Source organism: Ursus maritimus, unplaced genomic scaffold, assembly GCF_017311325.1.
Source record: "Ursus maritimus isolate PB19 unplaced genomic scaffold, ASM1731132v1 scaffold_10, whole genome shotgun sequence".
Taxonomy (NCBI): Eukaryota; Metazoa; Chordata; class Mammalia; order Carnivora; family Ursidae; genus Ursus; species Ursus maritimus.
In genome coordinates this window covers 27244087-27269002 of record NW_024423344.1, presented here as the reverse complement: position 1 = coordinate 27269002, position 24916 = coordinate 27244087, and the positions used below count along the sequence as shown (strand labels likewise).

At 41.9% G+C, this 24916-nt stretch overlaps 1 protein-coding gene across 4 annotated transcripts in view; it reads right to left on the bottom strand.

The window, feature by feature from the left end:
• Positions 1-24916, bottom strand: part of ENOX1 (ecto-NOX disulfide-thiol exchanger 1) — a 541200-nt gene that overhangs the window by 430825 nt on the left and 85459 nt on the right. The gene's annotated exons all lie outside the window — the stretch shown is intronic.

Sequence of the window (24916 nt, the reverse complement as noted above, 5' to 3'; positions counted from 1 at the left end):
GCAGAGCTAGCCTAGCCCGCAGTGGTAATTTGTTATATCTTGCTCTGAATCTCTTAATAATTTCTTAAAAATGTATTTCATTATATTAATCAACAGTGTCCCAGAAACGGGAATTTACTTTCTTCGTGTTAAAAAACTGCAAGAGGTTCTTTTTAACATTAACACTATTAACATCATCAGGCTGAGATGGTCACCACTCCAGAAAAGAACTCCTCAGAAACCTATCTAATGCGATCACACAGGAAGAAGCCCCTGTGCTTTCAACTCTATTGCTCCCTCAGACTTGAATCAGTTTTAACAAATAACCTGCACTCACATTTGAAAAGAAGGATTTGACCCCTTGTAGAAAAAACTTTGACAGCTGTAGGATGCATGAATTTTAATTTAAATCTGACCCAGAGTGAAGCCTCTAAATGACCCATCAATGGAAAAAGAAAAAATATATTTTAAAACAATCCCTAGTTATTACTTACATCATTACCTCTGCATATCATGAGACCCAGATTTGCTACCATTCAACGAACAGGGTTTTCTAATAATAAGGAACTGAAGAAAAGATAGCATATTTTAACTCTTTCTACCCCCTAAATTTCATTTTGAGGGTTCCAGCAATCTAGTTTCCTAACGATATAAGAATTCCAACTCTACAATTTCAGTCGTATCTATACAGTATGATAAGCATGTCCAGAAAGAAAAAACATAGCTGTATTTGCCATCTGTACTCACTACGTTAAGTTCTATAGCACTGGGGCCTTAAGTACAGCAAAGAGAAGGGGAGAGGAATCTGACAGCCCCCAAAGCCAGTTCTGAGCGCCTTCTCCCCCTGTGATTCACATGATACCTCTGCAACACCAATTCTCTGTTCAGTTTCACCAGTGCCTCAACACCTTTGGATTTCTTCTATCCTCATCTCAATAAGCTAGAACCTTTGGGAATGATTAAAAACAAACAAAAAACCTACTTCCTTCCACAATATTGGTGTGTGTGTGCGTGTGTGTTCATCTGTCATATGATTTCCAAATCTGAACTTCAGACCAAATAGTCAAATAGCGCAACCCAACAGGAGCTACAGGCACGAAAAGAGATCGGTGAAGGAGTACCCCTTGTTACCACTGCCACTATGGCCCTGAAGGATAGAATCTGGAAAAGCTACTTCTCAGTCCCTTGATCCAGCCAAGCCTTCCATTAAACAGACCTTCCAGACCGAGGGGACTGGGTGAACGCCTCTGTAAGAGATCACCACATATTTTCATAGTTTACAAGGATAAAGCAATTACAGCTTTAGCCGTTCATGAATAAAGCCTCTTTAACATTTTAATGAGAACATTAAACTCAGCTTCACTTGGTTTGGCCTCCCCAGAAAGTCTGTTAGCCTTAGAGAAAGTTTCTTTAAAAAGCAGTAATGAAATCGCAGGCCTGTCTGTGCCCCATAGGGCATGACTGGGCCACAAACACTGGCTGCGTTATTTCCCTCCTGAACAAGCCTATATATTTTGACAAGACTACGGGTTGGGAAATGAGAGAAGGCATCTGAAGAAATACCCTCCTCTCCGCAGTATTTGTGTGCCTGTGTGTGCTCACTCATTTTATATCTGACTTGTCTCCTAATTCGCTTTTATGTTATACACAGCTTTGACTACAATGTGTGACTCAATAAATGTTCAATCATACTTTCCTGCTATTTTCCCTTAATCATTTTCTGCTGGCTCTGTTCTCTCTTGCAATGTGACTGATTCCCACCAAGGCTACCAACTGCTGTTCGCCTAGAGACCCATTAAATTCAGCCGACAACCAAGAGAGCTTCAGAAGCCAAAGGTGAACAAGAAATCATTCTCAGACTCAGTGTCTTAGCACGAATGTCTGCCTCTTCTTAGGAACAAAACCTGAAGCGGTGTAAGTGAAAGAGTTTGTCACCTTGAAAATCGAGCGGAAGAGACGAGTAAAGCCAAAGGGCCTTCATCTGCAGGGAATGCATGACATTTACTGAACACCTACTGTGGACTAAGAACTATGCTAGGTGCTGGGGGTACCATCAGGAATAAGGCAGACAAGACCTCCATTCCCACAGAGCTTAAGATCTAGCTGGAGAGACAGGAAGTAAACAAGCAAACATGGTAGAAGGTAATACGTGCTACGAAGAACATACGATAGGGCAATGTGATAAGACAGGCTAGTTCAATAGGGTGGACAGGAAAGGCCCAGCAGAGCAAAAGGCTACAGTAAATCCTTAAGGTCATGAAAAGACATGGAGGAACCTTAAATGCATGTTACTAAGTGAAAGAAGATAATCTGTATAATTCCAAATACATGACATTCTGGAAAAGGCAAAACTCTGGTAGAGATAGTAAAAAGATCAGTGGTTGCCAGCAGTTGGGGAGAGGAAGGGATGAACGGGCAGAGAACAGGGGATTTTTACACAGTGCAACGACTGTACAATACTACATAACGGTAGAGCTACGTCATTGCATAGTTGTCAAAAGCCATAAAATGTACAACACTAAGAGTGAACCCCAAGTAAACTACAGAGTCCGGGTGATACTGACATGTCAGTGTCGGAGCACCCGTTGTCACAAAGGCAGCACTCTGGTGTGGGATGTCCGTCGCAGAAAGGACTGTGCGTGTGGTGGGGCCGGGGACAGGAGATACAGGAGATACAGGAGAACTCTCTGTGCTTTCTGTTCAGTTTCGCTGTGAACCTAAAACTGCTCTAAAAAATAAAGTCTATTTTTAAAAATCCTTAAGGTAAGAAAAAGTGTGGTGTGTGGCAGAACTAAAAGAAGTTCGGCTTTGCCGGAGTCTAGCGAACAAGGCAGACAGGAATGACATCAAGGTGAGCCAAGGACGTCGTGGTTAGAAGTTTGAGTTTCACTCTCAAAGCACCAGGAACCACTGTCTAGTTTTAAGCGGGGCTCATTTTAATGTGTTTTACGTTTCTGAAACGTCACTCTGGCTACTGTGTGGAAAATGGATTACAGAGAGGCAATCAACAGAGGTTGCGGATGGTGGTCTGGTCGAGGTGGGAGAAGAGGGTGGGATTGAAAATGCCTTTGAAAGAGTTGCTGACAGGACTGGTGATGGACAGACTAGATGTGGGGGTGAGTGAGAAAGAGAAGTCAAAGGTGTTTTCTGAATGGGAGAAGACATCACTTCCTGAGATGGGGAAGATCCCTGGGGAACTACCTATGAGGCCCACACGAGGTGCCACATGCCACGTGGCAGACCTACAGAAGCCATGGGAGTGTCTGTGTCCCCCGAAGAGCTCAAGTTCTGCTCCCTGCCTTCATGTGAATAGCAAATGTATGTGTGTGCGAGTCGCAGACACACATACACTCGCATATAGCCACATGGTAAATATACGAGAACGTTTATGTCTAGTGAATAGTTTCTGCAATTTAAAGCAAATGTAAAATCATTTCAGGGATCTTTCAAGGACTAAAGAGAAAGATTATTGTCATTCTCACTAACTTGTAAGGAAGCCGAGGGCAACTAAGGTGAAGGGTCTTTGCTGAAGGTCACACAGCAACTGACCAGCAGAGCTGAACTAGGCACCAGGTTTCCTGGCAGGAGCTCCCACCATACGTAAATCACACACTCCTGTGTATCATCCAGAATGTGCAGGGAGCCCTGCAAGCACAGTTCCCAACGTGAGAACGCACATTCTGCGTGAGGGTGGGGTGCTGCCGCCACCTTGCCTGCAGCGCATCCTGTCTAGATGCTTTTTAAATGATCTAGAAAATGTGGCTGACAAAACAAAAAAAAAAGTCAGTAACATGGAAGCAAATCTTACATTGAGCAAATCAAACACTAAAGTGAAACGTGACACAGATTTTTAAATGGACATTTGAACGACAAACAACATGGTCTCCCGCGCACAGCTCTTCAGAAGCCCTCCGCGGGGTCACACAGATGGAGCTTCCTCATAAATGGAAGAAACACATGTGCGCATGACTCACTGGCATCACGTTATCTCCTTCTACACTTCATCCGGAATTCCTCTTCTATTCCTCAGGCTTCTCAAAGAGCACCAAAAGCCCGAACAAATTTTAGGAAAAGGGAAAACAAAAACACTAGAACGGAAGAGCTGACAGGCCTGGTTTTTGTACCATTCCTTAAAAGAGTAAAATTCAGCCAGGTGAAATTACCACTAAACTAAGTCAGGTCATATTTAAAGAAGACAAACACTGGGGACAGCACTGGGCGGCCTGGACACGCTGTTTTGTCTGCATACTACCTTTTCAAGTTTTAAAAATAGGCTTCATTCCGCCAGGCTCTCCCTCAGAAGCTGTGAGGACTCCCACCTCACAACATTTAGAAGTCTGAAAGGGAAACAGTGAGGGGGTGTCTGCCTCTGTGTTTGTCCCTGTGAGTCATACATTCTCTGTTCTTACTGAATGTGGGTTGTTTGTTTTCTTGTTGATTTGCAGACTTCCTCTCTACAGCTTTTCTCTAATAATATTTTTCCAAATGACCCCTCCAGAGCAAGCACAGCCCCACTAATGGACAACACGACCATAGTTAGCGGAACTCACAATAACGAGACTGAGAGCACCCGAAGAAAGGAGGTTCAGAAGACAGAGTTTAAGACGCTTGGTCAGTTATACCCCATCCTCCAACCTAGAGATTGAGAAAACCGTTTTTCAGGGCTAAAATCATGTATAAAGATGGAAGCCACACTCCTCGGCCAGTGATTTTCTTACCAAATGCTTTCATGAAGGTACACAAGGGATATGCTCTCAGCACACACAGAAGGACAGTTGACACCTGCCCTGTTGTTAGATAAACACTCAGGTGGCTCACTCTGAAACTGCCCACAGGCTCTCACCAAGCTTCCATTCACATCAAGATCCTCCACCCAGGCCTTATCTATCCATGTCCGCTCTGCCCTACAGAATGCTTTTTACTGCATGGACACACCATCTTCTCATATCATTCGATTTTTTTTTTCTTTTTGGATAGGATGGTAATTGAGATTTGCAGAGAGAGTTCAGGAAAGATGGATGGCAAGAATCAAGGCAGAATGGGGGTAATTCATAGGAACTTGACTCACAGAGCCTGCTCCTAGTTAGAGCCTAAGCGGGTGATCAAGATGGAGGCCTGGGAGTGCAGACAAATACACCAGTAGCAGTGACCGGGCACAAGCTGTGGACTGGAAACCAAGGAGGCATGCAAGGTGGTGGCCACTAGAATACATCTTAGAGGCATCTCCCGGGGCCAGGAGCAGAGGCTGCAAGGAGGCCAGTGGCACCCGTTGCAGGAATGGTGAGGAATCGAGCAGGCAAAAATCAGGTAAATACTGATGCTCTTTCCCCTTCATAGTCAAAACCACCTCTTCCCATTTATTTTTCTATATTCTTCCTTCCTTTGCAGCCTGCGTCCAATGTTAAATGTCCTATTATCCTCACATGACACTGAAACCCTGATCTGCCAATTATCAGAGGGAGGATTCTATGAAGATCTGTGCACAAGCACACGCTGTAACCTTCCTTGCAAAGCACTTTTCACTTCTGTTGTGTCATTTAATTCCCACAACACTATGTGACATAAGCACTTAAATAAATAAATCCAGGCCCAAAGAGATTTATCTTGCACAAGAGTAAGAACCTTCATTCAAACCCAGATCTTTTTTTTTTTTTAAGATTTTATTTATTGAGAGAAAGAGAGCATGCACACACGTGTAGGGAGGGGTAGAGGAAAGGGAGAAAAAATCAGAAGCAGACTCTGTACTGAGTGCAGAGCCAATATGGGGCTCAATCCCAGCACTCTGAGATCATGACCTGAGCCAAAACCAAGAGTCAGACACTGACTGAGCCACCCAGGTGCCCCCAAACCCAGATCTTCTGACTTGAGATCCTGTGCTTCTAGAATATGCTGCTAGTGTATTTCTTATTCCCTAAATCTATGTGCTGTGAATTTCATTAATGTAGACTTCACTGATTCAGAACTGGTGAGCCAATAAAACACCATGATCTGATACCCCACTTACTTGGAAATCTGGGATGTGCCTACAATATAGGTACAAGATGTTGGACGGGGAAGCTATCCTGCACCCTGAAGGTGCAAAAAAAGTAAGCCCGCCTTTGTTTAATCGATCTGAGCCAATATCACCAACTTAGCACCAACATGCAATTAAAAAAAAAAAAAAAAAAGGAGGGGGGACTGCCTGGGTGGCTCAGTCTGTTAAGCATCAACTCTTGATTTCAGCTCAGGTCACAATCATCTCAGGATCCTGAGATCCAGCCCCGCTTTGGGCTCCACGCTGGGCATGAAGCCAGCTTAAGATTCTCTCTCTCCTCCTTTCTTCCCCCGCACCCCTGCCCTGCTTGCACTCACTCTCTCTAAAAAACAAAAACAAAAAGAAACAAAAAAACTTCTAACTACAAATGATGTTAAGTCTGTGCTCAAGGCTAATCAATGTGGGGTGTTTTTTTAATTTCAAAAAAAAAAAAAATCCCCCAAATATAAAAGGTATGATCTTAAAGTAATAGCACTGAGTCTATAGGCTAAAATAGCAATCAACCACCTTCATATGACTTTGTCAAGTACCTTCATTATGTCTTATATTATCCTGCAGTTCAAATTTTCTCTTAATTCATATCTGCCTCTGCTTAATGAGTCCAGCACAAAGCTGGTTTTCAAGTATTTGCTGAATGGAAGGATGGAAGGGCACATAAATGAAACAATTCACGTGTCCATCAAGCTACACTCCATGTCAGGTGGAGAGTGAAATGCCACTTGAGTCAGACACAGCAGACCAAACCTGGGCTTTGCAATCATGGAGATCCAGACTCAAATCCTGCTGTTTGCCAGCTATATCACCGTGAGCAAATTAACTCCCCTCTTGATTCTAGGCTTCGTCTTGAGCCAGATGGGGAGAACACTGAGCACCACGCAGAACTGGTGTGCGAGTTAAACGAAGTCACAGATTTGGCCACAGCCTGGGCTGCAGAAGTTCCTGCAGCTTGCTAATCCTCCCCTCTCTCTATCCCACATTTCGCGTGACCCCTGCACACCAGCCTTCAGAGTAGTGCGTCCATACACAAAGCCCTCTCGTAAAGCTAACGGCTAAACATCAACTTTATTTACAATGATGGTCAATTTCCCCTCCGTGAACATCAAATTTTTCTATTCATAGTCTAGAGATAAGTTGTACATAGCTGGTGTTCAACAAATTTTGATGCCTTTTGAGTAAATGTCCCAGAGAAGTGAAGCTCACCTTTTATACACCAATACTCTACATTTGAAAGTATTCTAAAATGTATTGTGCACTTGACCACTTTGCTAAAAGAGCAGCTTGAAAGAACTTTAACCTTTTTTTGACTCAGGGTTTATTGACATAAACTTAAGACATAGCACTGAAATGAAAACTTTTAATTTTTTGGAGGCTTTTTAAGTCCACAGATTTGCTCATATTAATATTCCCAGATTCCTACACTGTGATCATTCCTTTCATTTCTTCCTCTGGTCAGCAGCTTCATCTCCTGGAAGGCATGAGACACTGTGGAATTTACAGAACAAAGTCCTTGCCATCTTCAAAGAGTTCACCAGGAATCTTTCTCAGATATTTCTCATCTGTCGCCTCATGAGCACATGTTTGGTTAAGAGCTTCAAGGAAGACCCATATCTTTCCTGGTCTAAGATGGACTGGTCTATCCCTAATGTCTTACACATTATAAGTTACTCAGCAAATAGTTATAAAATGAATTAACAGAGTTAACACAATGCAACGTTTGTAATTACTGTTTGTTTGTTGTTGTTGTTGTTGTTGTTGTTTTGAGACTTTGTTCTGATCCACATCTAGGTTCCTTACCCATTTGGGGCTGTATGCTTTTTAAAAAAAGAAGATTTTTATTTATTTATCTATCTATTTATTTATTTATTTGAGAGAGCAAGCCTGTGACAGAGAGAGAGCATGAGCTGGGGGAAGGGGAGGACGGAGGGAGAAGGAGAAGCAGACTCCCTGGTTCTATGTGATAGAACTGCTTGAAATCTGACCAGCAGATAAGTGAAGCCTTAGAGGACATGGTGAATAAACAATGCATCCTTTGCCCTGTAATCCAGAAACCCTATCAAGAAGGCACTATCCTTATACCATGGCAGCAAATACAGAAAGAATTAGCTCTCCTACTCATTTCTCCCACCATTAATATCATATATAGGAGTAGAAATATTGAACTGGGAGTGTAAACACATTGATTTTCGTGTGTCAAATGTTCATAAGTGAAAAACCTAGTATTTCTCAAAAGAAGTCAACTGCATCCAGACAAATAAAACCTTAACAGAAACTTTTTTCTAACAACTGTATCTAGGGCTTTTGCTGACCCTTTGTTCCAAGCTATTTCTTCAAATACCACTTGGTTCATATACTAACTTACCAGCTACATTTGTTTAAATAATACTACAGTTTCACTATTTGCACAGAAATTCAATTCAACTTCCTTAAACTACTGTCTAACTTTCTCTATTAAAACTGAAATTTTCAGGGGTGCCTGGGTGGCACAGCGGTTAAGCGTCTGCCTGCGGCTCAGGGCGTGATCCCAGCGTTCTGGGATCGAGCCCCACATCAGGCTCCTCCGCTATGAGCCTGCTTCTTCCTCTCCCGCTCCCCCGGCTTGTGTTCCCTCTCTCACTGGCTGTCTCTATCTCTGTTGAATAAATAAATAAAAAAATCTTAAAAAAAAAAACTTAAATTTCCAAATTAAAGGAGTTCATGGGTTTCACACAGAGGGGAAGTAGATGCACGAGTCAGACATTTATCCACAAGAAGCAGGGGAGGCACTGTGAATGCGGCATCTGCCCTGGGGGCCTGAGGCAGGGAAGCCGGGGACAGCTTTCTCTTCCAGGCAGGATGGCGTTCCTTTAATTCGATTCTATGGGAATTCAAGGTATACCTTCCTCAAGCACTGCACCAAATTCTCAAGAGAACACAAAAAATGAATAAAATATATCCTCTCTGCCTCAGAGGAGATACAGCGAAGCCGAACAGGTAAGAGCAGCGACTGGAAAAGGACTGCCTAGGACGGAATCCCAGCTTTCCCATAATTAGCTGTGAAACTTGGACAAGTGACTTTACCTTTCTGAAGCAATGTCTTTATCTACGTAACAGTGATGATGACAGGACCCACCTCACGGTGTAGGGGGAAGGATTACAAAAGTCACTACTCGTGAGGCATTAAGAACAGTTCCTGGCACGGAGGAAGCACTCACGGTTAGTATCGCCATCGTTTGTCGTACTGTCATCATTATAAACATATAATCCATGAGCGAAATGTTTTCATTTTTTTAATAAAATTGAAGCTATAACAAACCCTAGGAAACGAAAGGGGAAAAAACAAATGGAAAAACTATTTTTCCAACAAGTTGCATCATTATCCTCGTGTCTTCCTGACAAATCCTAACACCTACTTCTCAGTGGGTGAGGGTGTGGAGAGAGAGTAAAGAAACAAAGAAACAGGACAAAGAGGAGAAAGGAGAGAGAAAGAATGGGTGCAGATGGAGAGGCATTTCTGAGTTCTTTAAAGATTTATTCTTATTTAAGGCGGGAGGCATAGCCGGGAGGAGCAGAGGGAGAGAGTCCTAAACAGACTCTGCAGGGAGCCCTACATGGGGCTCGATCCCACAACCCTGAGATCACAACCCGAGCCGCTCAGCCGACTGTGCCACCCAGGTGCCCCACATTTTTGAGTTCTTTAAGCCACCAGATAAGGAGTTGAACTGAAGAGAGAGAGAGAGAAAGAAGAGGACATTTGCTCGGCCCTGCTGGGACTCTTTCCCTTCTCTGCTCAGAAAATCCTTCCTCAAGCGTTGAACTACCTCACTTAGCTTTTCCTTACCATTTCCATGCATTCCTATCCAGGGTTTACACTTTGTTTCACAAAGTATTGCATGTAGAAAGGACTTTAGAAGTCACCTAATCCAATTGTCTTATTTTATACATGAGAAAAACTGAGGGCCGATGAGACAAAGTCATTGCTGCTGGTGGTACAACTCTAGAACGGCACAAAATTAAAATGGGGCTCCCCATGCCCCAGACCTGGGTTGTCTCCCTTAGGACAACAAAAGGAGTACATTTACTGAAAAGCAGTCTGGCTGACCCTTGTTCCATCTGGCAGATACACAAATTTTTATCTTGGGAAGAAAATCTTGAGAAATATTTTTAAATGAATTAACGAGAATCATACTGTTTTTAATTCAATAAACATGTTTTATTATTAACTTCATTGCCTGCTAAGCCTGAAATTAGGTTTTTCTATGCTTGGGCAGGTCCTGCCTAACCAATAACAGGACAATCAGATTTCAATTAAACAGATATTCCCACTTGGGCCATACACATAAACACACACACACACACACACACACACACACACACACACACAATCAAGAGGCACTTAATCAAAACAAAGTTTGAGCCCATTCCTGTCATTCTCCTGGCCTATGTTTAGGAAAAGAAGATACCAAATATTTTAAGATAAGGCTCTCCTAATACAGAAATTTCAAATCCTTTATTTTCCAAATGAGGAACAAGTTTCTTGCTATTGGCTCCATATACTCTTTCTAATGCAACAACAAAGGCAGCCTAACCACAGCCTTCAACACACGTCCACATCTGGCTTCCGAACGTCTTCGGTGTGGTTTGCCCAGACCAGGTCAGCAGTCTCCTGAATATTCAATGTCCTCACTCCCCGCTTTCAACTCCACACTGGAAGGCTGGAGCTCTAAAACCAGAGTCTTTCAATACCTTTTAATATATTTAAAAATAGATGCTACATGTATTTTCCTGTTGCTGATCTCACATCTTCAAGTATCTGGCTAAGACAAACACTTTGAAACCAGGAAAAACAAACAAAAACCCTTTGTCTTTCCCCTCTATCAGAGTGGCATCTTCTCTCCCACTTGCTTCACTGCGTGGGGTTTCAAAGGTATGATGTCACCGCGGCTACGGGAAGGACGCAGGCATTCTTCTCACAGCTGTTTAGACTACAGGAGCACCTGAATCTGGGCCACTAAAAAGAACTCAGCTCTGCTGTCTAAACAGGTGTTTACCTTGAGTAGACGAGACACATAGAAAGCTGATTTATTAGCGCTGCGTTTGGTAAGTATTATTTACGTGGATCTATACTCTACTACTACTATGCGTTTTGCTTTTCTTTCTTTCTCTGTCACAGTAGACATGGGCTGGCCACCATAGGTGGGGGTAGTCGTGGCTGCCATTCTCACTCATATGAAAGTCAACAATAAGAAAAACAGAAGCCAACGTTACAAAAACAATTGCAGAAATCAAACACTCAAGCTCAGGAAGAACTGAACCAAGATTTGAAAGTTTCCAAGGAAGGAAAAAAAAAAGTTGCCGCATCCTCCTACCCCGCGTGCCAACCTTAGCGCTGCGTTTGGTAAGTATTATTTACGTGGATCTATACTCTACTACTACTATGCGTTTTGCTTTTCTTTCTTTCTCTGTCACAGTAGACATGGGCTGGCCACCATAGGTGGGGGTAGTCGTGGCTGCCATTCTCACTCATATGAAAGTCAACAATAAGAAAAACAGAAGCCAACGTTACAAAAACAATTGCAGAAATCAAACACTCAAGCTCAGGAAGAACTGAACCAAGATTTGAAAGTTTCCAAGGAAGGAAAAAAAAAAAGTTGCCGCATCCTCCTACCCCGCGTGCCAACCAGCAGTGGCCGGTCAGTCTCTCCAGATGCCTCGCAAAAAAAGAAACCCACAAATGTAACAGGAGCTCAGATCCTGGGGGAGCCAATTAGATTTAAGCTGCTTTCAAAACTCTGTAAAAAAAAATGGAGTTAGAAAAGAAGCTTGGCACTTGAAATGACATTTTATGTGTTCTGCTTAGGGCCTGTGGAATACTACTCATATAATGACTAGCTGTCACGCTTATAAAATAAACCTTGGGTTTTTAATATAACGGAATAAAGTCATTAGCTTGGTGAAACAAACCTAGCTTCAGAGGAAGAATGTGGCACATCAAATCTAATAGGTACCTCATCCTTGATCTTTGGAATTATCAGGCAAAACATGACAAATTAGGCCAAGGTCAATGGCAGATAACTGCAGAGAAACTCCTCCAACGGCTGGCTGTGCATTCCTCTGAGGTTCCTGCAATTGCGTAGCAAAGCTAGGGTAGGGGAAGACCTGTAAGAAAGGAGGGGTTTTCAGATTCCATGCCCGGCCTGCAATACAAGCTCAATGGCCTTTTGATAACCTGTGGCAGGAGAGGCTGGGTTGGGGAAGAGGAGAAGGTCTCAGAAAAATGGCAAGTGTCTCTACAGTCACAGAGTTATCTGGAGAGACTGAATTGTCACTGCTAATAGGCATGGAGGGAGGGAAGACGCAGCAATGTTTTTTTTCCTTCCTTAGAAATTTTCAAGTCTTGATTCAATTCTTCTCAGGGTTAAGCATTTGATTTTTGCAATTTTTTTTATACCTTGGGTTCTGCTCAGTTGGGTTTCAGCTGTTGGTGGGCACAGAGGACCTAGTATCCCGATTCCTGGATCTCTCCAGAGCTCACTACACTAATTGGATGGCTATTTGTGAATCAAGTATAACCTTTCTTAATTAGATGCATAGCAGATGTGTCAAAGACAACAGAATCAGGCAAAAAGATAGTAATACTTAAAGATAGCCAACTTCAGTTGGGTTTCTGGGATGGTTTCTCTTTTTTCAAGGATGACGTCGCCACAGATCCATCTCCAAAGATGATTTTGTAAAAGCAGACTCTACCCGAGACCCTTTACTTCTTCAATGCAACGTCAAAGGAACTGGGTCTAAGCAGCCCACAAAGAGTAAAGGGAAACATATTCTCTTGAAAAACATTCCAAGGTTCCTGGGCAAGGATACACTTTAGTTCTATGATATGGTGGAATGTTTCACACATATCACCTCAATCCTTCTTCTCCTAGAAGGGATGCTTATTTCATTGTCTCTGGTGACAAATATGGATTAGGCACCTAGTCTGTGTCAAGCACTGAACCATACGTCAGGAAGGACAGTAGGAGAAAAGAACTCATATTCTGCCTCCACAGAGACTGCTCTAAGCTAATGAAGATGTGTATGTCTCTTGGACATCAGCCTTAGCAACATTTTTCTGGATATGTCTTCTCAGGGAAGGAAAAATGAAAATAAACTACATCAAACTAAAAAGCTTTTTTGAACAGAGAAGGAAACCAACAACAAAACAAAAAGACAACCCACTGGAATGGTAGAAGATATTTACAAATGATAAATTCAATAAGGGGGGGGCGCCTGGGTGGCTCAGTCGTTAGGCATCTGCCTTTGGCTCAGGGTGTAATCCCAGCAGTCTGGGATCGAGCCCCACATCAGGCTCCTCGGCTGGGAGCCTGTTTCCTCCTCTCCCACTCCCCCTGCTTGTGTTCCCTCTCTCGCTGGCTGTCTCTCTGTCAAATAAACAATAAATAAAAATCTTTATAAAAAAATAATCCAATTAAAAAATAGGCAGGGACATGAATAGACTTTTTCCCAAATAAGACATGCAGATGGCTAACAGACACTTGGAAGGATGCTCAGCATCATTAATCATCAGGGTCATGCAAGTCAAAACCACAATGAGATATCACCTCATGCTGGTAAGAATCGCTAGTATCAAAAAGAGAAGAACAAGTGTTGGTAAGGATGTGGAGAAATGGGACCCCTTGTGCACTGTTGGTAAGTTGTAAATGGATACAAGCCCTACAGAGAACAGTACAAACTTTCCAAAAAAATTAAAAATAGAACTACCTTATGATCCAGAAATTCCACTTTTATTTGCCCAAAGAAAACAAAAACACTAATTTAAAAAAGATATATGCACCCCTATGTTTACTGCACCATTTATAGTAGCCAAGGTATGGAAGCAATCTAATGGTCCATTGACAGATGAATGGATAAAGCAGATGAGTTATATATACACGATGGAAATATTAACCATAATAAAGAATGAAGTCTTGCCATATGTGACAACATGGATGGACCTAGAGCATATTATGCTACATAAATCAGACAGAGAAAGACAATACCATATGACTTCACTGACATATGGGATCTAAAAAAAAAAAAAAACAAAAACAACAGAGAACAGAAACAGACCCATAAATACAGAGAACGACCTGGTGGTTGCCAGAGAGGAAAGGGTTGGGGGAATGCGCAAAATAGGTGAAGAGGATTAAGAAGTAAAAACTTCCAATTACAAAGTGTATTAAGTCATGTGATGAAAAGTGCACCGCAGGGAATATAGTCAATAATACTGTAATAAGGTTGTATGGTGACAGAAGGTGACTATACCTATGGTGCTGAGCACTGAACGGATAGAAGTGCTGAACCACTGTGTTGTACATACACCTGAAACTAAGGTAACATTGCACGTCAACTGTACTTTAATTAAAAAAATGTTCACGTCTCTGTGTCTGTGCAAGGGGCAGCCCACCTTTCACAACTGATCCGTTTCAAGCTCTACCTTAAATATAACCTATTCCATGAGATTGTTCTGAGGTCCTAACCAGAAATAACATCTCCCTTACCTGAGTTCCTGTATCTGTTGCTATTTTGCATTTTAGCCATCTACGTAACTATCTTATTACTCCCTTAAATTGTTTAAACAACATTATTTTAATGACAGGAAAAAACAAAGTATGTCAGTAAATGTCAAGTTCTTAAATGTATGATAAAGACATGTGTCTTCAGTTACTGAAGTCAGAAAAGACTTCACCCAGCTATACTCAATAGGACACTAGAGTTGAATCATCAAAGAGAAGAAAGAAGAGCATTTCTACATTAAGGAAGAAAATAAGCAAAAGCCTGATGTCCTAGGATGTCTCTTAACACAGACACTTAAGATGTAGCAGGTTCTGATGACCCTCTGAGTGGCCATGAGGGATAATCAAAGTCCTTTTAAGATGGGATCATCAATCCCGTGAGAGCACTCCTACTCCACACCAGTGACCGGGGAATAATAGTGTCTTTGTTTTTGAAGCCCCGGAACTCCTCTGAGAACCATCACCCTGCAGAGAACAGGTAATCTTCAGAAACTATTGAATTCCCCTGTTTGCATTTACCACACTGAATGATGTGACCTCTTTGGAGAGAAGAAGGATTAAGAACTTAATTAAACCACCTCTCTGTTATGCACAACAGCTACACCCAATCACAGACAGTGACCAGCTTTGTCTTTCTATGAGCTTTTTGGAACAATATTTTCCCTAGATAATTATAAAATGGGAACACATACATTGTATCAGCCAAACCCAAACATTTCATGATCATAACTAAATCGTATCAATACAAATAGTTGAGCTTTGGAATGGTTTTCAAAGAAAGAGCATTCAGAATGTCTTCTTAGAGCTGACAGTCCTTAGAAATCACTGTTCCTTAAGCACTTACTTTCTTTTTGGCCTCATTGTGTAAATCACGCTGCTATTCCTCAGTTTCCCAGGATCCCCAAGGTCATTCTCTACGGTGTTTGCTTTAAACGCAACTTGGTGCCAAGATTCTGCCTCAGCTTTCAGATTCGCTTGGATGACCCTTTCCCACACTGGGTCTCTTCATACTTCCAGATCTAGTTCATCTGCATTTTGTGCAAAAAGTTTCACTTCCCAGTAACTGCAATCTGCCTCTTGCATAGTTTCCTTCCATTCCCCTGGGTAGGTCTCCCTGCCAGGAAGGCAGAGAGGAGGAGCTTTTTGATGCTAATGAGGTCTCCGTGCAGGACTCCAAGCTAATGGTGAAGAGCCCAGCCTGGTATCTCTCTGGGGAGCCAAGGTGAATGCAAGTGTAAGGGCACAGCTGAGAGTCATTTGAGCACCTTGCTGTTAGCCTACAACAGGTATTCCAGCATCTGAGCAGCGACCTGTAAATGGCTTACATAATGAAGAAATGAGTCAGTGTGCTTGGCAATTCAGTCCTGAACTACATAAGGTATTAATTCAAAAGGAAATCTGAGAACTGTTAAATGGTGACAGATTTTTTTTTTCTTTGAGGTGCTGGTGATAGAATAAGGGTTCATAAATTATGGACATCTGAATTCTTCTGCTGTTTTTCATCGCTGTGAACTTTTAGAGGACTGTGAGGTCCACACTGAGCCCAGCTAGTCTTGCCCGCTGGGCACTGCGGAGAATGAGAGCACCGTGGCCTGCTGAGAGGCATGCCCGCTACTCATCAGATTAGCCCACCTCCGGAATCAAAGAAACCTGCTGCAGCATTTTAGCAGACCCGGGGGAAGAAAGATCATTGCATGGCTTTAAACACCGGGAAATCTCCTAAAATAAGTGAAGTCTCAGCCAACACACACCAAACAAGGAGTCAAAGTCACATATGAGAACTTAGGGGTAATCTTTCAGCAGGCTCTGGCCACTGTCATGGTTGGAATGAGAAAGGAAAAGTGTCTGACATTCTAAACAGAGAAGAAACGTAGGCAAGCTCACCTTTGGGGACCTAATGACAAACCCTTTAGGAGCTCTTAGGATATAATACCAGGAATGTATTTGCATTATCTCATTTAATCCTCAGAACGATCGTTTAAATTAGATGGTAACACTAATATTCTCATTTTTTTTAAAGATTTTATTTATTTGAGAGGGAGAGATAGAACGAGCTTGGGGTGGGAGGGGAAGGACAGTGGGAGAAGCAGACTCCCTTTTGAGCAGGGAGCCTGACGTGGGGCTTGATCCTAAGACCTTGAGGTCATGACCTGAACTGAAGGCAGACGCTTAACCACTGAGCCACCCACGTGCCCAACATTCTCATTTTTAAGATGGGGAAACTGAGGCTTAGTGAGCTTAATTAAGTAAACCATCCAAGTCTCCCCAATCAATAAGTGGCAAAAATGGGATCTGAAACCATGCTATCAATTACCAACACTATCAGTGGCCAGGAGTTTTTCTATCATAATTCTGTGAGCAGAAAAAAAGGAAGAATTCCACAACAACAGCAACCACAGGACTCGGACAAGAGTAAAATTTAAAAAGAAAAAAAAAAAGAAAGAAAAAAGAAACCTGAGGAAAACACGGGATTTCTGCAACCACACCGTCAGTTCATTTCTCCGTTATCTGGCTTCATGAGGCAAAGGAGATTCTGAAGTTGAAGCCTAAGAACGTTTGCCCACAAAGACAGGTTTGTTCTTAGCCAAGTGAGTCGTCTGTTAAAGTTTCCCACGTAGACTCAAACCTCATTCACATGGTATCATTCTTATTCAAGTATGATTTGTCCCCATTTGGCTATTTCAAGTGGTCAACGCCCAGGAACCGAGTTTTTCCTACTGTGTCTCCTCCTTGGGGAGGTTGGGGAGGGGTGGTGACGTCATGGGAATAGTATCTGTCTTCTCTGCTATGACTCAACTGAATATGTCAGATCAATGCTACTGCTGGTCCAGAAGCGATGTATGAATTATTCCATCTGCCAAGCAAATTCACATGGAAAACAACACACTATCTCCATCCCAGCCCTGAAGAAATGGGGGAAAGGCAGCAATAAGAAACTACTCAGGCAAAACTACACAAACAGGTGAGCTTTACCCGCTCCCTTCACGCCTCACACACAAAAGGTGTAGATACAACACTTCCATTTCATGTTGCCAGAAACAGGTAACCACAGAATTTGCTTCCTCCTCTGCGCTCTCACACTACTCTGTACAAATTGCTAAATTACAGCGCTTACCATATTGTCCTGTAATTATATTTTAAGTGTCTGCCTTCCCACTAATGTAATAGCTCCCTTTCTCCCTTTAATATCTGTATCCAAAGCACCTGGTAGCAGGCTGAACAAAAATTTGTTAAACAAACAAATGAAAGACTGAATGTAACAAGGAATGAATGACAACTTGTTCAAATGCTGTCTTTAGGGCAAAAAGAAATGTTCTCTTCTCTCTTCTCTTTATGACTGAAGATGGTTGACACTGTCACAATTAGACTGGGGGGTGGATCATGCCTGTTTAGGTTTCTAGGATGTTTTGACACTGAATGTGTGTTTTGTGTGTGGTTGTAGGTGTGTGTTTGCGTGTGTGTGTATGAGCGAGTGCTGCAGGCTCCGCTGCCGCTATATTCTATAGAATTCATCTCTCCAACCTTACCCCTACCAAGCCTACCTATCTCAAAACTTGCTCCCTTAATCACTGATTTTCTTTGAACTTAACAAATTCAATTAGAATCTTTACTCAAAAAAAAAAAAGTCATAAATTCTTATTGTAAGTTCCTGGAAAGAGAAGAAGGCAGCAAATGTGACTTGGTATCACCCCACATCACTGTCCACAACCTGTCAGCCATGTCCCAAGTATGATGGATGCCAGATATTCAGCAAGACTCAGTACAGACACGGCCCCTCCTCTCGCAGTATTTACAGTCAGTGGGAAGAAGAGAGATAAATAATAAGGCAAGTAAAGTACAGTAACTGTAATGACAGGAAACACAGGATGTTAAGGGAGCATATAGGAAGGAGATCAGACCTCATTTGGAGATCAGGAAGGGCCTCCTAGACAAACTATCTTTTACGTTTTGACCTGGATAAAGGAGACTCAACCAGGTAAAAGGGGAATGTGGGAAAGAGAAGAAGACCCAGAGACAAGGGAGAACACAATGCAAGCTAAACACTGAAAGAAGGTAAGAATGGCGATGGTTTAAGTGAGGAGGCAAGGTTGGGCCTCAACTATTTTATTCTAAAGGCAATGGGAAGCCACTCAAGGATTTTAAAGGTGGAGATATTTGGACCTGAGTTTAAAGAGAGAGACTTGGATTGCAGGTAAAGACACAGAGATTTGAGGGTTGTATTAGGAGAGTAGGCTAAGAGTAACAATGAATGGATCTTCAACATTCTCCTTGTAGCAAGATGACTTTGGCTGCCACATGGAGAATGGATTATAAAACAGACGACATACACAGAAACAGTAGTCCACATGAGGAGAGGAATGACAGTGGAAATGGGAAGAAGTGGATGGGTTCAAAAGAATATTAAGAAGACAGAAGTAACAGACTTCAGCAATCCACTAGACCAGGGTTGGCAAAATGTTCTGTAAAGGGTCGGATCGACAAAGTTTAGGCTTTGCTAGCCTTACAGTTTCTGCCACAATTACTCAACTTCGGTGTTTTGTTGAGAAAGGCGACACAGACAACATGTAAGTGAATGAGTGTCACTGCATACCAACATTTATTTACAAAAAAACAGGCAAACAGGCCAAATTTAGCCCGAGACTGAAATTTGCTGACCTCTAGACTGAGGGATATAGCAGGAAGAACAGCAAAAATGACTTCCAAGTATGTCAGTTGGTATCTGGCTGGCTGGGCTTACTAGTTACAGAGAAAGCGACAGTGGAAAAGCAACGGGGTCAGAGAGAGGGAGGTAGTGGTCAGGTTTTAGACAAGCTGAGTTTAAGATTCCTGGGGGACATTACCCACGACACGTCTAATATACAGTTAGATGTTTGGATCTCAGTTAGGAAAAAGTCCTGGGCTCTAGGTAAAGACATACAGGTTTGGGAGGTGTCTTAGTTAGGACAAACTAAATGTTATTAACAGACCACCAAATATCAGTGGCTTTAGTAAGAAGTTTCTCCCATGGTGATACAAGGAACTCAGGTGGGGGTGGGAAGACAGTCATTCCAAGAGCCTGTCCAATAGCAGCGTCCATCCCACTTAGCCAGAGGAGGAAGGTTCCGAGAGGAGCACCTGCAGGCCTTTCTACAGGCCAGCTCTGAAAAGGGCACGCACCACGTCTACCCACGTTCCCCCGGAGAGATCTCACTCATGCGACCACCGACCTACGAGTGAGCCTGGGAAATGCACTAGAGCCATGTGTGTCTAGGACAAGGGTAGAATGGATTTTGGTGGGTAGCTATCAGAATCCACCCCAAGAGTCAAATCACACAATAGGCCAGGAAAGCACAAAGATGAATAAAAGTGACTCAGACCGCTGTGAAGAGAGAACAAGTTCAGAGCTCTGAAGAATGCAAATGTTAGAAGATGAATTGAGGGGGAAGAAGAGCCAGTAAAATAGAAGAACAACAAAATGAAAATTAAACTGGAAGACTGTGTTAGATATTTATTGAACATAGGTAGAAAGTGCAAATTTAATGATTAAGTGTTGATCCCATCTCTGACAAGGTGACACTTATTTGATACCACCGATACCATAAAAAATGGTATGAAATAGGAGTCAAATTGCATTTAAGAAAAAATGACAAAATCAGCTCCTCAAAAAAGCCAGATTTTCATTACCATTCAGATGGACTGCTTTAGGGCTATGCATTGCAATATTCGTTTTTTTCATTCACTTTTATGTCCGTAAATCAACCTATATAAGTAAAATGTATATTCTGCATCAAAAATTTTTTGTGATCTTATACACACATGAACATATTAATAAAATATGAATATACAGCCGCATATACATACACACTCGGCACTCACGGGATTCATCACCACAACGCATTTCTGTTTTGCTTCCATTTTTTGCAATTCTCCATGCTCTCTGCTTTGCCCAGGGCTTCTCTTCCAACTCCCATCCCACCTGTTTGCGTGTCTGTTCCTGGCTCCCGATGAGAAGACCAAGAAAACAGGCTGGATTCCACCCTGCTAAGACTTGATGCCCTGCTTCACCATTACAAACTATCACACGGCCTGTAGCTTCAACAAACAAACAAAAAATCCAGGCCAGAACATTCATGCCCCCTTTCTCGGCAATTCTGAGTCAAGCCGACTTCAGCTAGGAAGAGAAGAACCTGAGATTTTGCAGAGCTCTCGACCAATCTACCCTCTTCTCTCTCTTTGGAATGTAAAGTCTTTGGGGCAAGGAAGGGGATTCTGAGGGGTTTATATCTGGAACACTCTATTTTTGGCAAAACAGCCAGCCTTGCTTATAAATAAAAAAAAAAAAAAAAAAAAAAAAAGACAAGCAGATTTAAAAAAAAATGATCTGCCCAGGAGGTACACAGATGGTAAAGAAAACAAAATTAGTAACCTCTTCTACTTGCTCAGCATAAATTATTAGTGTACTCAACCTGACCAAGTGACTATTTATAAGCCTGACCTCGAACATCGCGGCGTTCAATACATATAAATTGAGGATGGTGACACTGCCGCCCATATTTCCTTACTTAATGACACACCGTTGGCAGTTCAGTGGCACAAATCATATGCATTCTATTCTTCCTTTACTGCTCTTCACATTGCAACTCATATCAGGTGTGAATCTATTAGAAGGTCTTCCAATTAGCAAAATTAATTCTTCCTTTGATTTGAGAGAGGCCAACTAGCGTGTACGAGCGAAGAAAAACTTCACAAGGAGCATTTCTTCCCCGGCTTCTGCGAGGAGATTTCCTGTCAGCCTCAACAAGTCTTTCTTACTGCTACTTTTACAGGGCCGTCGTGATTCAAAGTCTGCTAGCTTCAAATATCATCTGCAAAGCACATCTAGAAATTTAGCTGCTGATGCAGATAATGTATGAAACTGAGAAGCGGCAACTTGTCCCGCACTGGCTAGGTTCAATATGTAGCTTTAAAAAAAATTCTAGACTCCTGGCTTGTCCACAGGGCAGTTAGAGCAGAAGGGCAGGAGTTCACTACCATGATGTGTATGCAACCTGTGGAAAACCCGGAGGCGTTTGTTCAAAAACAATCTGGGAATGCGAAACTCACAATGTGAACACTTTGTCTATGGCCTTCACATGGCATCGGTTGCTGGAGGCCCAACAGTTATGTCAGGTCAGATGGTGCCCTCCTCCCTGTCAGCCTCACACAGCCACCAAGTTACTTTGCCATCTCCTCCTCTTCACAAGACAGTCTTGTCTCCTCCACGTCTAGAAACTTGAGGCCATACACCAATGCTGAGAAACCTGGAGTCACTTTCCAGTCTTCCATGACCATCATCCACCATCCTTCATGCAGCTCACCCGAACAGGCCTCTCATCTGACGCTCTTCTCTCCCTCTGCGTTGCCACCTTTGTTCAGGTCCCTGTCACCCCTTCTATGGATGACTACGGAAATGTCTAGTGATCTCCTTACCTATAGGCTGATTTTTCTAGAATAGATCCTACATGCGAAAAGAGAAAGAAAATCTCTAAAACTCAAACCAGAGAGTGTCAGGCCTCTGCTTAAAGCGCCTTAACAATACATGCCATCTGAAAAAAAAAAATCTCAATTTCTTACATGGTTGAAAGAACCCCAAGCATGAGGCACCTGACCACAACTACAAGTTCATTTCTCATGACATCTGCCCCATATTTCACATAGCACACACACGTGCGCACACACACACACACGTCCCGCTACTTCTCACCTCTGAGACCATCCGTGCCAACATGTCTGCCTGTAATGCTCTTCCTCATTACCCCAACCTGACCCTCACTTGGCTTACTTCTGCTACATCTTTACAGTGCATTCAGGGGTCACCTCCTGGAAGCCCTAGGAATCATTCTCAATACTCCTCAAATACTCTCCACCTAACTCCGTGAGGGAAAGTCAGCCCTGCTTCATGATCAAATGCGTGTGCCTCTCTGAGTTACTATCATGGTAACAGATCTGTGGAACAGAACAGAGGAGGGAGAATTAGATCCAAAAACCCATGGGGACTTTGTGTATGATGAAAGTGAAAAAGCAGCGGACTCTGAAATACCAGTGCTAGAGTAATGAGTTAAACATGGAGAAATTATAATTTTGGATCCTTACCAAGTATCTGCCCCCCAAATTAATTCCAGATAGACTAAATATGTAACTGTTAAAAAAGTCACAGAAGAACTGAAAGAAAAATCAAGGGACAGTTTCTATAATCCTAATAGAAGAAGATTCTTCCAAGCACGATTTTAAAGCCAAAAACTATAAAGATTAACACATTTGACTAAATAAATAAGTAGCTTTTTGGGGGGAAAATACTATAAATCCAAAAGAAAAGACAATCAACAAATTGAGAAAAATGCATATTTGTCCCATTGCCTGGCACCTAGTTTATTTTAAGTGAGTTTTTTATATGGCAGAAGGTTCATCACCCTAATACATAAAGAACTCTTGTCAACCAATACAAAAATACAAACCTCCTATGAGAAAAAGCAAAATAAACAACATGAGCAGGTCCGCAGAATGCGTCTAAATGTATGCAAAGTTTTCAAACTCCCAAATCAAGGATATTTAAATTTTAAATAGTATTTTGCATGACATAAATGACAAAAATTTTAAAAATACTCTCTTACTGAAGGTATGAGAAAATGGGCACTGTTAAATACCACTGAAAAGAGAGCCCTGGAAAGTAGTTTAACAGTCAGTATCAAAAATTATGACGCAGAATTTTCACCAGAATTTATCCTAGAGCATACCTTAAATGTCCATCCACAGGGAGTTGCTTACTAAATTATAGTGGCTCTTGATATTGCAATATCATATGCCCATCAAAATGAAAGATATATGCATATTTAACAGAAAGCTATGCATAACATGTTACAAAAGCTTCTAAAATTGGGCTAAAAACAGTGTACCTGTGTTAAAACATATTTATTTACACACACAGAAGGAAAAAAAAAACCAAGCACACACTTGGAAGGATATTTACCAAACTGGAAATAATCATTATCTCTGAGAAGTAGGGCTATAAATTTTTTCTTCATACATTCATTTCTTCATACATTTCATATTATCCAAATTTTTTTTTTTTACCAAGAGCATGTGTACTTTTATAATTAAAAAATAATCACCAACAGTACGACTATTTCCATTGCTGGAAAAGAATGGATAAAATGGAGAAAGACAAAAAAAACAATGTTCATGAATGGACTGAGAGAGCGGGGTCACGTGTCCAAAAGCGTGGCCACTGTAACTAAATGCTCACAACCACCAACTAGAAGCCCTGGGGAAGCTCACCTGCTACAGGTCTGCCAAACCCAAACAAGGACACACCGAAAGACCACCGAAACTACTGCCTGCGCAACGAACATTGTAAATTTGCTTCTCCGAACCTTTCTCACACACAAGACAAGCTATCAGCTGCTCTGATTCCAGGGAGCATACAAAAAAGGACGAATTGTTAATTTTTGTAAGAGAGGAGGTAGGGCTAATTTCCTCTCTCCCTCTCTCTGACAGTTTGCCTATTTTTAGCCAGAAAAAAAAAGCTGAAAGACCTTTCGGCTGTAAGGATAAACCCATGAATAGGTTACCAGAACATGTTGCAAGTTTTTACATATGTTCCTTTTTTCCTTTTTAATGTCTATGATTAGCTAATTGTTCTCACAAAACAGATGGAAATCAGAATATGGTTAGAAAAATGCAACAAACAAAATGTCAACTAACTAAACTTTAAATTCTACAGATTTTATTACCCAATATTTGTTTAAGCCCATCATTTTAAAATAGGGACTTTCAACCATGGGGAGCAGGACAAAGCTAGGACTTCCTGACTGGTCTTTCTGAAAACAAGAGAAGTAAAAGTTATTTATAGTGACCTTTTAATGTTTACCTTAGAGCCGGCTAATCAGATGTAAATTGTCACCCATGGATATGCATAATCAACTTTATTCCCTTTGCTAATTGAGAAATAGAGCTGTTAATGTCAAAAAACATTTGAAAAATGCACCAAGCTTGCTCAGTGGAGCAAGTTCTTTATAAAAGTCAGAGTTTCCATATGGTAAAATCATGGAAATTAGGCTAAGGGGAAAAAAAAACACTAGGAAAGACTAATTTGTTATTGAGCTAGTCTGTGCTGGAACAGAATCAGTCTTAACGACCCTAAATGTGGGATTTTTTACCACTTTTATGTTCAAAAATAACTCCGTCAGCTCTTATGAAAAATCATTCCATCACCTTACTCCAAAGTTCCTCTCCTGCTGAGTTTATGCTTTCCAAGCTGGCTGTGGCTCTGGCTTCGCAGGCACGTTGTCAGGATATACTTACTTACCTGGGGACTTGGTTCACACAAGTCAGCCCCTTCCCCTTCTTGAACTCT